Consider the following 13,212-nt stretch of genomic DNA (forward strand, 5'->3'; position numbering starts at 1 on the left):
ATGACACTGAAAAATAGATAAAATTTATTCACTCCCAGATTGAACTTTGAGGTTGCTTTATAATATATAAAATGTAATAAAATATTGGATTGCTGCCTATGTGAATCGACAAGTATTTCTCTAAGGCAGTAGTTCCCACAACATTTTATATTGTAGTTATAAATAATGTAATTATTCTAAGATGTAACACATAGCCATCTGTGTTTTTTTAAAAAATATGTATAGTATTGAAGATTAACTAATTTATATTTAATTTATTTATATTTAGTTTCAATATTTTATAGTTGTCTATTCTCTTCCATATTATACTATCATACATATTGTGATTCTAATTTGTAAAATGTTTCTTCTGATAAAAAAATTTGATTTTAAATGTAAATTAATGTGGTAACACCCTAGAAACATTATTTTACTTCATACATCATGAGCAAAATGACTGGAAATATATCTTTAATTTTACTTTCTGTTGCCAAATTACTCCCCAAAGTGGTTGTCACTCTCATATATCCACTCATTCTCAGTATTGTCCAACTTTTTAGCATTTGTTAATATAATGGTTGTAAAATGGTTCCCTGATTAATAGTAGGCTCTAGCATATTTTATTCATCCTCTTTAAAATTTTCAATGGCAACTCAAAACATCTGAATTAAATTTCATTTATGTTTTTTAACTTTTTCTTTATTTAAAATCTCATCTTGTACCATTCTGCCCTTTTTGTTCCTCAACTCCTCCAAGCTTATTTCTCTTTTACTTGTTTCTGTTGCCAGAAACAATTCCTTTTAGATTTTAGCATCATAAATATTGCTCTAAGGAGTAATATTCTGGCCTAGGGCCATATATTGTTATTGCTACAGAAAATTTTCCCCATCTTAAAGTCAATCTCACCAATTCTGTCTACTCCCAACAATAATTATTCTTTATCCATTTAGTTATACTATCTATATCTACTCGATCTATCTCTAATAGAAATTTCACTATTGCTTGAGCTGAAAGTTACATTTAACATTCAGGTATGTACAATAATATGATACAATAATATGATGCAGGTTGAGTGGACAAAAGGTTATATGTACTTGAATAATATCAAAAAATGAAGTGATGATTGTCAAAGACTGTTTTAAATATGTACATGGATCACTAGCTACATTAGGGAATGATTCTGAGAACATGTACCCTGTAAAAGCATATAAATATTGAATGATTTAATATTGATGGGGTATGAGTTCTAAGGCTGCCTGAGTGTGAAAGTTTCTGAGACTAGTTAAAGCTTGAATCAGATCATGAATATAATTTTTAGAAAGGAATTTGATAAATTATGCTTTGTATATCTTAATATGCATTTTAATAATTTATTATATATGTATTATATGTACAATGAAAATTATGTCATTAATTAAATTACTATATGCTTGGTTTTAGGCCTAAAGGGAACTTATAATGTTCTTTGTTCTTTTACATTAATAAATACCAATTATGAATATTAAAGCATATTTAATATTATTTTTTGTACAATAGGTCAAGATTACAGCCCCTGTCTAAACCCACAAAAACAAAATAGGAACAAGCCAACAACCTGAAAAGTGTGGATATTATCTGCTGTGTTGTTTTTGTAGATCAGATTCCTAGTAATTTTGTGTGCTGAAAAGTGTTGTTTTTATTTTGAGTGAGGGGCTGAAATGATACTTTTTATATCTTTATTTTTGATTTTGGTAAATGCTTGCTAATTCAAGTAGTGAATAATTAACTTACTCTACATGCACCATGTAATAGGAATCTGTTCTTTGTCTAAATGAAAATCTCTTCAAGTAAAGCAGAGCATAATGAGATTAGATATTGTGGCCAATTTATTTACAGAGTTCTGTAGATTTTAAAGATGTAAGAAAAGTGTCTGATCTTTTTATGAATGGGAAGGCTGGAAGGAAAGTTATGTTTCATAAAGTTTTCCTGTGAAGGTGATATCTGATCTGAATAATAAGCAATTCATAATCAATTCATAATTAGCCAGGGAAGATAAAGGACATTTTGAGCATGAAATCAGCATGAATAAATGAACTATCAGAAACACATTATTGTTAGTATATAAAAATCAACTCAGTAAGTAGAGCTAAAAAGAAGAATAAAATATTCTAGATGGTCTAATCAGGGCATTACAATGTTTAATAGCATTCAACATGAAATATATTTTAAAAGATTACTTCAAGGGCAGATATGAATAGTAAATTTGATGTATCAGATATAAATGGAAGAGACTTTCTAGTCTAATAATGATGCAGAAATTTTAAGTGACCATCTGCTTTACCTTCATAATAAGGATAAATCAAAATAGTCACACATCTTTATTTTAATATTTTGCCCACATGCAGCAATGTTCAGAAGTTAATCCTAATTCTGCACTCTGGAATCACTCTTTATGATATTTGGGGACCATTGTAATAAGATATGGGGAATTGAACTGGGTTGGTCATGTGTCAAGCAAATGCTTTATCTCCTATACTATCTCTCTGACCTCAAGTTATTTTCACACCCAATTGAGAACTATGGCTGTAGAGAAGATAAAATTTGGTAAATAGTTAAGTAAATAGTTTGGTAAAAAGTTAAGTAGGGGAGAAAACTCGTAGTTTTAAATATGTGAAATGGCACAAAGAAGTCATTAAGACATTATGGTGATTAATATTAATTAAGATTAAGGATATTAACTAGAAATTTTTATGAACTCCAAAAGATGCTCAGGTAGCTACCAGTGATATTCTTGCTAGTTCAAGAGCCTGATGATACAGTGATACTTGGGTCTTGTGGTACCGGAACCACTAGAACCACTCCAGCAGTGCTCAGAGACCTTCACAACCACATTTTGCAGTGTTGTGAGAGCATTCACAAGTAATCCTGGTGATGATCAGACCATGAAGTACTAAATATTGAATTTTAGACCGGTATGCTTTGGTATACTATAAATATTGTCCCCTCAATGGTTTTTTTGGAGGAGTTTTTTTGGGGAGAAAATTTGGGACTATAACTGACAGTGTTGAATGACCCTAAAAAGGGGTCATTCCTAACGGAGCTCATGGGACAGTATGAAGTTCCAGATATTGAACCACGGTGGATGTATGTAAGGCACCCTTAAATTCTGTACTGTCAGTCTCTCTGGTATATCCCTGAACTTGTCATAACACTGGAGCAGGCATGAGGATTGGAGTACTGAAGAATTGAAGTTTTGAGGAAACTCCTGATCCCCTTCTCTCTTTTATCAGAGAATATGTGTCTATAATCCAGAAATTACTCAGAGAGATTCATAGACAGTAATCATTCATAGACTTTACATGGACTGTAATTGCATAATTGACGAAGGACTGGGCAGGGCAGAAGAAGCTTTTGACACCCTCCAATGATAAATTTCATTTCCCAGTGCAAACATTCAGTTTGAGGAAATACAAGGAATAGTAGAGATAGAGATTCACTCAGAGGAACATTCTTGTAGAAAATAGTGAGTGGAACAGGATAAGCTGAGAGAAAATATATTATATTACTGATTCTATTTTCTCATAGAAAATACTGTAGAAGCTGTGAAGATGAGAGGAAAAGACAACTACAAGAACCTGGACTTGTTATTTAGCTGTTTTATAGATAGGGATCTCCCTAGCTTAGAAAACTGCAATTTAGACTATAAAAGCTAATTGTCTTCTATGCCTTTGCCATGATCAGATCTTGATCACATAGGAGAAATAAATACTGATCTTATCCTTCTTTTTTTTTTTTTTTATCTTATCCTTAAGTTGCTTTTTTTATTTGCTGTGGTGCTTCACTTCTCAGGTTTTTGTTTGTTTGTTTTTGTTTTGTTTGTTTCTGGAGGGGTTGATTCTTTTGGTGTATTTTTATGTTTTCCTTCCTTTTTCCCTTTCTTTTCTTAAATACTGATTTTATACCAATGTGAAATGTTCTATTTCAGATGCATGTTCAAGCACCTTTGGCAGCCCTAAAGTTTATATCATACCCTTTACACAACCACAAACACTTGTGCTTAGACAATGGGAGAATGCAAACTTTGGGGATAAATATTATTTACTACAGTATTTACTATTTTCCCAATGTACATGTACCATGAAATAATTAGCAAATTTGAACATATAGTGATTTTAACATAAATTATAAAAAAAAATAACCCAAAGGAAAAAATGCATATCTCTGGGGCTCTGAGTAGGCTTTAAAGGGGTTTGTAACTTTAGAAAAAAGTAGTAGTCAGTCAAGCAACAAAATATATACAACATTAAGCTTGCAGAATATATTTAAAATTCTATATCCATCCTGCTAATTTCTGTTTAAACACCTGCAATATGCCAGGTTCTGCCTCAGGCTCTCACGGTATGGAATTAAAATGAAAATTGATATCGAAGTACAGGATTAAGACATTATACATCAATCAATTTATATCAGGAAACAATAAAAATTAGACTAACTATAAAGGCAGGATGGCTGACTCTCAGGAACAGGTGGATCCTGTGCTCAGAAAGTCTCCACTCTTAATTAGATGTTCTCCTATCACAACATCAAATATGGAATACTTAGAATTCTCATATATTGCTGGGGGACATTGAGTGATTGTATCATTTTGTTAACTGGGATTTTAAAATAAACACACTTTGCCTTCCCAGCCAAGATTCCTGTTTGTTGTTGTAGTTGTATTGTGTTCTTTTGTATATGGCATACAACCAAGTCAAAAGAAAATCTACACAAAATTCTTTCACAGATATTTTTATAGACTTTAAATCATAAAAGTTTAAAAAGGAAACATCTTAAATATCCATCAACAGATAAATTAATAAACAAATTGTGTTTTATACAGTAGAGTACAGTCATATATAAATCATGAAACATGAGTTATGTTGAAATAAATTAGCCACGGAAAAATATATAACTTTAATTATTTACATCATATTCAAAATTTTATGTGATAAAAATATCTTAGATTGTTACTACTGGAAAATAGAGTAAGTTGATTGGAAAAGGAATTAGGAAGCTTTCTAGGATGACTTTTTCTATAACTTGCTTTAATGTCTTTGCTGACATGGATATATATATACATGCATACATACACATATATTCTAATAATTAAACTTATTTAATTTGTATTTTATTATATTTCTTTATCCATCAGTACAATAAACAATAAACAACTATACTTGCAGTGTAGCATTTGCAAAGTTTATTCACTGAAAACATGAGAAAAGTGCCAGGATTTAATTAAATAAGATTTGAAAATTGAAATTTACCATCACTTGTGATAGAACTCCTTTATCTTCAGCTGTCATCTATAGTAGGTCAAAATTTGCTTTCTGGACAGATTTGTGAGAAATAGAGTCTCTCCTTTCAGATGATAAAGCAAGAAGAATCCACCAGTGCCAGTCAACTCCATTGGTATACTGTGTGCTCAGGGGTCAGTGAACATATTTATGTGATCTGAACAATTAACATATCAATTGAGGCAAGACAACAAAAGTTTCTTAAAATCAAATAAATACAAATATATCTCTAAGGAGTCAAAATACAAAATAAAAAAGGCAAATCTAAGGCAAAAACACATGAGAATTATTCATACTGATGTAGTAGAACTTATCCCACAGATGCAATGATGGTTCAGCCTGTGTATTATTAATTAATTCAATATATAAATCAACACGCAGAGATAAAAATCACATGGTCCTATAAGTAGACGCTAAGAAAGTATTTGACACTATTTAGTATGTATTTGTGATAAAATATTCTCAACAGACTGAGAATGAAAGTAAGATTCTCTTATCTAGCATAATGAAATTCATATGTGGCAAATTCAGTTAATAGACACAACAGTGAAAACTAGAAAGCTTTGCCTCTAATATTTGGAAACAGTGAAGTATGAGTTCTCATTCTACTTTGTAATAGTGTTTTGAAAGTATTAGAACAGTTAGGCAAGAAGATGAAATAAAATGAAAGCCTTATCATCTTTGGAGTGATTTAAGCAAATGTCGCCAAAGCATATTGATGGAGTGATAGACTTAGGAAAAAAGAATGCACAGGTTGAAAACAATTGCTTCTTTTAAGGCACAGCAGTTTAATGGGTCTAAAATTCCTAACATTTTCTTGCCAGTGTAGATAATAACTGTCGAGTTTATCCAGATGCCACTCCAGCCTGGCAATAGGCTACATAAAATGAGAATCCCATGTTAGGTATAAGTAGTAAGCTGAATTTTACAGTGTGATGACAGAACTCTTGGAGTGTGCAGGTGAAGTAGCCCTTCTCTTTCTCCAGATGAGCTCTTGGCTTCTTTGCCAATGCTGTGGTATGCTCTCCACTCATGATGAACCTTTGTGCTACAATTTCTCCCATCACTTAAATGCTACTTTTCTTGACGATGACTCATCTGAAATGGTGCTAATCTTTTAGCACCACCCTCTTGCTTTCCTGACACATACTAATGAATTTACATGGTCTTTGGGGAGGAACTTAAATTTTATTATCCACTGCTCTTTAAATCCTAGCTTGACCACCATTTTAGTATTTTTCCCTCAATAGGCTTCAGTTAATATTCCATGCTACACTCACATTCAATAATGTGAATGTAACTAAATGTCCTATGCTTTCTTTGGCCTGTGAGTGACATGATGTATCTGCTGCCTAGCTAATTTCTAAAGGATCGTTAAAACCTCCTTTTTTTTTAACTGTAGGTTATATTTTTGCCAGATTTTTGCATTCCTATAATACCCCATCCTTTACTCTATTGAAAGATTTCTACTTCTATTGAAAATTTGCTTTAAGAATTTGCTTCAATTTTCCAATTAACATAAAGCATCTTAAAAAGTGAAATTGTGACTGATGCTTTTTTTTCCTCAGTGTTTAGCATCAAATTTAGTTATAAGAAACATAAAGTAAATACTGATACAAAAATTTAACTTTAATATATTTTAACAAAATTTATTTTGTTGAAACAAAACAATGAGACCTGATGATGCTTTTATTTCTATGTTGACTTTGAAAAGCTAAGATTAAAAGATTTTTAGACACAGCAGATAGATTCTCACAAAGAGATATAGGGCAAAAATTGTATATTTGGGGGCCGGAGAGATAGCATGGAGGTAAAGCATTTGCCTTGCATGTAGAAGAATGGTGGTTCAAATCCCGGCATCCCATATGGTCCCCCAAGCCTGCCACGAATGATTCTGAGCTAGGGAGTAGCCAGGAGCACTGCCGGTTGTGACCCAAAAACCAAAAAACAAAAACAAAAACAAAACAAAACAAAAAAACAACAAAAGAAAAATGTATATTTAAGAAAATAATAACTTGTATTATTAACTAGATGGATATTTATGAATTGGTACTATTCTGAGTGTTTAGAGAAAAATACCAACATATTCAGGGAAAAATTTTCTTCTGTTCAAAGATGATATTCTATGTCAAAGCCCTGAGTATCTAACTTTTTTTCACCCTGATATTGAGATCAAAAAGTTACAAATACTGAAATCAAAGCAATCTACTTGGCTATGAATCTTGATATCTGATCTTAGGCAAATAAATACTTTTAGTTCCTTCATTTGTAAAATGAAAGCTGTAAATGTACCTAAGTACTTCAAAGAACTGTTGTGAGAGTGAAAATATACTAATGTTAGAATAGTGCTGTGCATTCTATTAATTTTCTTTCATTAGTATTAGAGTATTTAATAATGCTAATCTTATCAGATAGTTAAGGTTAGCTTCAGGTTCTCTCTCAGTACATCTTAATTCTTGGATGGGTCTTTTGAAGAAATAAAACTTAGATTAGTATCTCCAGTTGGTAATTTATGTTCATGTATATGATTTAAAGATGTGTTTTTGAGTAACACAAACTGGAAAAGATAGGAATCTTTGGATTGTCTGGAGAGATCTCATCTTAATGAATAGAAAAGTTAAAAAGATATCCTAGAATATGTTGTTGAAAGCACTGGAGAACTTCATGATGCTTAGGAGCAGGAGAAAGAGTAAACTTTTTTCTTCTCAACCTAATAGCATTAACTGTCATGATACGATTCAGTTTTCTCAAGTAGATGAGAAAAACAGACGAAGCAAAATCTTTCCAATCCCTTGAATGTTTAGTGAAAGATGTAAGTCTGATGGAGTCCCCTGGTCCCAGTTTGTAGTCTCATTATACTTCTCTTGAAATTTTCCAAATTCTTCTTGCACCTACAGAGATTGGTGAATACAGTCCTGCTCATCACAGCCAACTCCACCATATGTTTCCTTCTGGGGATTTTCACCAACTCCTGAATAAATGTTACAACTCTTCAGTTGTAATTTCATAACCACTCATGTCATCATATCACACCCTACCCCCACTACCACTGGTTTCAAGTCTTGAAAGTTGCATTTGCCTATCCTTTAAATGATTTCTAAATTTAGAATTAAGAGAATTTTTTCTTGATATCTCCTGAGTTTTCAAATGTACTTGATTCCAGGAAGAAACAATCTGATACAATTAGGCTAGCTTGCCTATGGTAAAAAACTGTTGGTAGCTGTTTCTGTAGGCACCATCCCAGTATTTCCAGTTTCTTCTTGATTTAGAGTCTGTCACTTTGCATGTGGGCCCATTGTTCTCAGGAAGAAATCTGATATTCTCAGGCAGCTCCCAACACCTTCACTGGCTGACTCCCCATTTTTCTTTCACTATTCTCACCCCACAGCCTCCAAGGACTCTACACATTTCTCCTACACTTCTTTGACTAGCACTTGCTCTACTCCTCTGCCCTGACCTCCTATTCCCCCCTCCTGGTGACCTCAGACTGTAAAATACTCTAGTATCTGGCTTAAGTTTCTTATCTGGCCCCAAATTCCTTCTTTCTTTTAAGACTCTGAGGGAAAAAAAAAAAAGGACTGTTCATTTATAATATTTTTCTTCTCAATTTTTTTCCTCCAGGCTCCTTAAGATGAAGGTTTTCATCATGCTGCCATGCAATTAAAAATTCTTTTTCTCGGGCCCGGAGAGATAGCACAGTGGCGGTTGCCTTGCAAGCAGCCGATCCAGGACCAAAGGTGGTTGGTTCCAATCCCGGTGTCCCATATGGTCTCCCGTGCTGCCAGGAGCTATTTCTGAGCAGACAGCCAGGAGTAACCCCTGAGCAATGCCAGGTGTGGCCCAAAAACCAAAACAAAAAAAAAAAAAATTCTTTTTCTCACTTTCCCTGTGAAATGTGTCATTTCCCAAGAGTCATTTGGGATATGATCTTTACATTGTTGTAGAGGATGAGAAATCATTTCAACAAAGTTGGTGATGGGTTGTATATCAGAACAGAAAAATGGGAGGCACTGTCTCCTTTGAAGACAGTATCTTCCATCCAAAATGGAATTTCTGGCAAGATTTTCTTAGTTTTAAAGTTTTTCTTTTCTCTTATATTCCCAGTTCTGTAGGAAAGAGTGATTTCATAATATTTGGGTTTCTCATCACTACTTTATTGTCTGACATATTTTGCAACATGCTGTAAGTGAAACATGAATATCACACTCATCCTTCAGAAATCAAGAAAATATGCTCAATGCCTTTTCTAATTCTTATGAACAATGCTCAAAGTAATATCTTCCACTGGATGTGTTTTTATTTATTTTCAAAATACTTTCATCAGCATTTTAGTTAGATTCATTCTAAAAGAGGATTAGCTCATTCCTCTCCAGATGCTAGCCTTCAATTGAGTCAGTACAATATAGTCTGAAGATACTTGATTCCTAGAACTTGGCCTGCCTATTGCAGAGGCATTAAATTCAGGGCCAAATTTGAACCATCCAATTCTGCTTTACCTATCATACCATAATGCCTCTTAGGGAGTTCACTCATGTTTTATTTATTTACACTATATATAAATATTACAAACTGCATGCCAAGTATTACACTAAGTACTAGGAAAACAAGTATAGGTAGATACAGAGTTTTTATGCATTCCTTATATTGCTCTGACCCCAATTCTTATGATTTTGTGGAAATGTATGCATTTATCATGCTTTTAGAACTTGTCTTTTAGAAGATGTATGAAGCTACTTATTTCCCATATTAACTATAATCATGTTATGTGCCAATTATTTTATTTATACTTTATTAAATAAAATATGAATATAATTATAACAAAATATATACATACGTTTATATGTAAAAATGTAAATATACAAGGCTTGTAAATACATTTCAAATTACCACAATAAATCATTTTTAACCCATCTTGATTCAAATAAGATTTTATTTTGAAATAAAATAACATATAAATATTTGCTTTATTTGTGGGGTAGTAAAATGTATTTATTTTTGTAAATGATACTTCCTATTCATGACTTGGAAAACTGGGTAGTCTATTACTATAACTTGTTCTGAGACTTGGTGCTGGATATGCCCATGGGTAAAAGACTCATGAGGCAAGAGTTTTGTGTATGTGTGTGTAAAACGTAATGTACATGTTTGAACAGCTGTAATAGTAAAGCTGAATTTTCCAATTTGATGCAATAATATTTTGTGTTAAGCTTTGGTATGTGAAATAGCTGTTGTTTCTTAAAATGCTTGAACTGTAAAACAGAACATGTATTCAGGGGACTAATAATTTAATTTAAAAAATGAAATACATCCTTTTGAAATGTTACAGTAAAATATAAATGGATTTTGGTCGATCTAGACATTCATTTGAAACAAGGCATTCTGCTTTAGAAGAACTCCATAAGGGCTTCCTTAAATAGGATATACTTTGATTGTGATCCAAGGAAGAACTGATAGTAAGAGATTAAAACCTTTCCAGGGTAATTTACAGCTTCCTGCATTTTTTAGGATTACTTTATTTTATGCCTTAATGGTTAGGGATAATTTATATATGCCAGGGCAGAAAAAAAAAAAAAGCATAGCCAGAGATTTTCTCTGCTGTTCAGAGTCTCGGTTGATTTAAGAGAGGAGATGCTATCTCATGTTGTAGTAAATGGAGCCAAGATTTGTAGACTTCTATAGTAACAAAGTAGGTCTATAGTTGTTGACAAGTTTTATAGGCAATACATTTCTGAGCACTTATTCAAGATAACAGTAATAAAAATAATGCAATGATAGCAATAGTAACAACAGCAACAGCAATACCAATAGGAATATAAACATATAAGAAGATTAGAGTTCAACCACTACTTCAGGAGAAATGCTATGATTAACATCAGCAATTAATAATAGTAGAACTTCTGTAAGTTTACTGTGTGTTAACTTGATTAAACACAGCAAATGGTTTTTGAGTGCATAGCATGTGCCAACACAGAAAAGAAAGAAAAATGAGCCATATTCATCCTTGTGTAGTCTAGTTGGGAGATTCTCCTATTAGAATTATTACTACCAGAAGGCAAAACAAAGCCACATTAAATGTGATATATAGACAAAAGAAAAATACTGTGGGAAGAGAACCCAAATATCATACTAGAATAGAGATTTGGAAAACAAAAGAAGAGTAGTAAAGTCATAAAAGAAAGGACTTTATTGATAGTTTATGGATTTTGGCAAACAGATGCAAAAGTTAAATGTCATTCTTGCAAAGATACCATGTAAAGTATATAAAATTGGGAACATTTGGAAATAGAGAGATAACATTGACATTGCTTTGCATGAGACCAACCCACGTTTGATTTCCAGGACTTCATATGGTCCTCCAAGAATAGCTGGGGTCACTTCTAAGCACAGTCTGAAGTAGCCCCTGAACAACACCTGGTATAACTCCAAAATTTACTCCTTTTTATGAAGTGTTTTGTCTACTAGTTGTTCTATCTACCTTATGGTTCCAGGTCTGATATCAAGGTATTTAATCCCTGACATTGAGACTAAAGGCATCTTCAAGGAGGAAACATCACTCTCCCAAAAAGTGAAAGCAGAGATAAACATCTGGGACCATATTAAGCTAAGAGGATTCTGCATCTCAAAGAAAATAGTGCCTGGAATATAAAAGCCACCCACAGAATGGGAAAAGCTATTCATCCAATATCCATTAGATAGGGGGCTAATATCTAAGATATGCAAATTACTGACAGAACTTAACAAGAAAAAAAATCTAACCTTATTAAAAAAATGGGGAAAAGAAACAAACAGATAATTTTCTCTGTTTTGTTTGTTAGTTTTGTTTTGGATAACATCCGGCAGCGCTCAGGGGTTGCTCCTAGTTCTGCACTCAGAAATCACTCCTGGCAGGCATAGGGATCATATGGAATTGCCTGGATTCGAACCACTGTTCATCCTGGGTCGGCTGCGTGCAAGGCAAACACCCTACTGCTGTGCTATCTCTCTGGCCTTCAGATCATTTCTCAAAGAAATACAAATGGCTAAAAGGCATATGGAAAAAAATGCTTCACATCACTAATATAAGGGAGATGCAAATCAAAATAACAATGAGGTACCATCTCACGCCACAGAGACTAGCCTACATCACAAAGAACAATCAAGGCTGGCGAGGATGTGAGGAAAAAGGAACTCTCATTTACTGCTGGTGGGAATGCGTTCTAGTCCAGCCTTTATGGAAAACAATATGGAGATTCTTAAAAAAACTGGAAATTGAGCTCCCATATGATCTAGCTTTACCACTCTAAAACTCAATACAAAATGCCTTTCTCACATCTATATTCATTTCAGGGCTAATTACAATAGCCCTTGGAAACAACCAAGATGCTCTTCAACAGATGAATGGCTAAAGGAACTGTGTACAAAAAGAAAGAAAGAAAGAAAGAAAGAAGAAAGAAAGAAAGAAAGAAAGAAAGAAAGAAAGAAAGAAAGAAAGAAAGAAGAGAGAGAGAGAGAGAGAGAGAAAAGAAAGAAAGAAAGAAAGAAAGAAAGAAAGAAAGAAAGAAAGAAAGAAAGAAAGAAAGAAAGAAAGAAAGAAGGAAGGAAGGAAGGAAGGAAGGAAAAGAAAGAAAGAAAGAAAGAGAAAAAGAAAGAAAGAAGAAAGAAATAAGAGAAAAATAAAGAGAAAAAAGAAAGAAAGAAAAGAAAGAGAAAAAGAAAGAAAGAAAGAAAGAAGAAAGAAAGAAAGAAAGAAAGAAAGAAAGAAAGAAAGAAAGAAAAGAAAAGAAAGAAAGAAACTTACATATATGCAATGTATTGTTATGCAGCCTTTAGGAGGGATGAAGTCATGAAATTTCTTATGGATGCACATAGAAATTATTATGCTGAGTGAAATAAGTCATTGGGAGAGAGCTAGACACAGAAATAGTTTCCAACTCATCTA

Source organism: Suncus etruscus, chromosome 12 (assembly GCF_024139225.1).
Source record: "Suncus etruscus isolate mSunEtr1 chromosome 12, mSunEtr1.pri.cur, whole genome shotgun sequence".
NCBI classification, from domain to species: Eukaryota; Metazoa; Chordata; class Mammalia; order Eulipotyphla; family Soricidae; genus Suncus; species Suncus etruscus.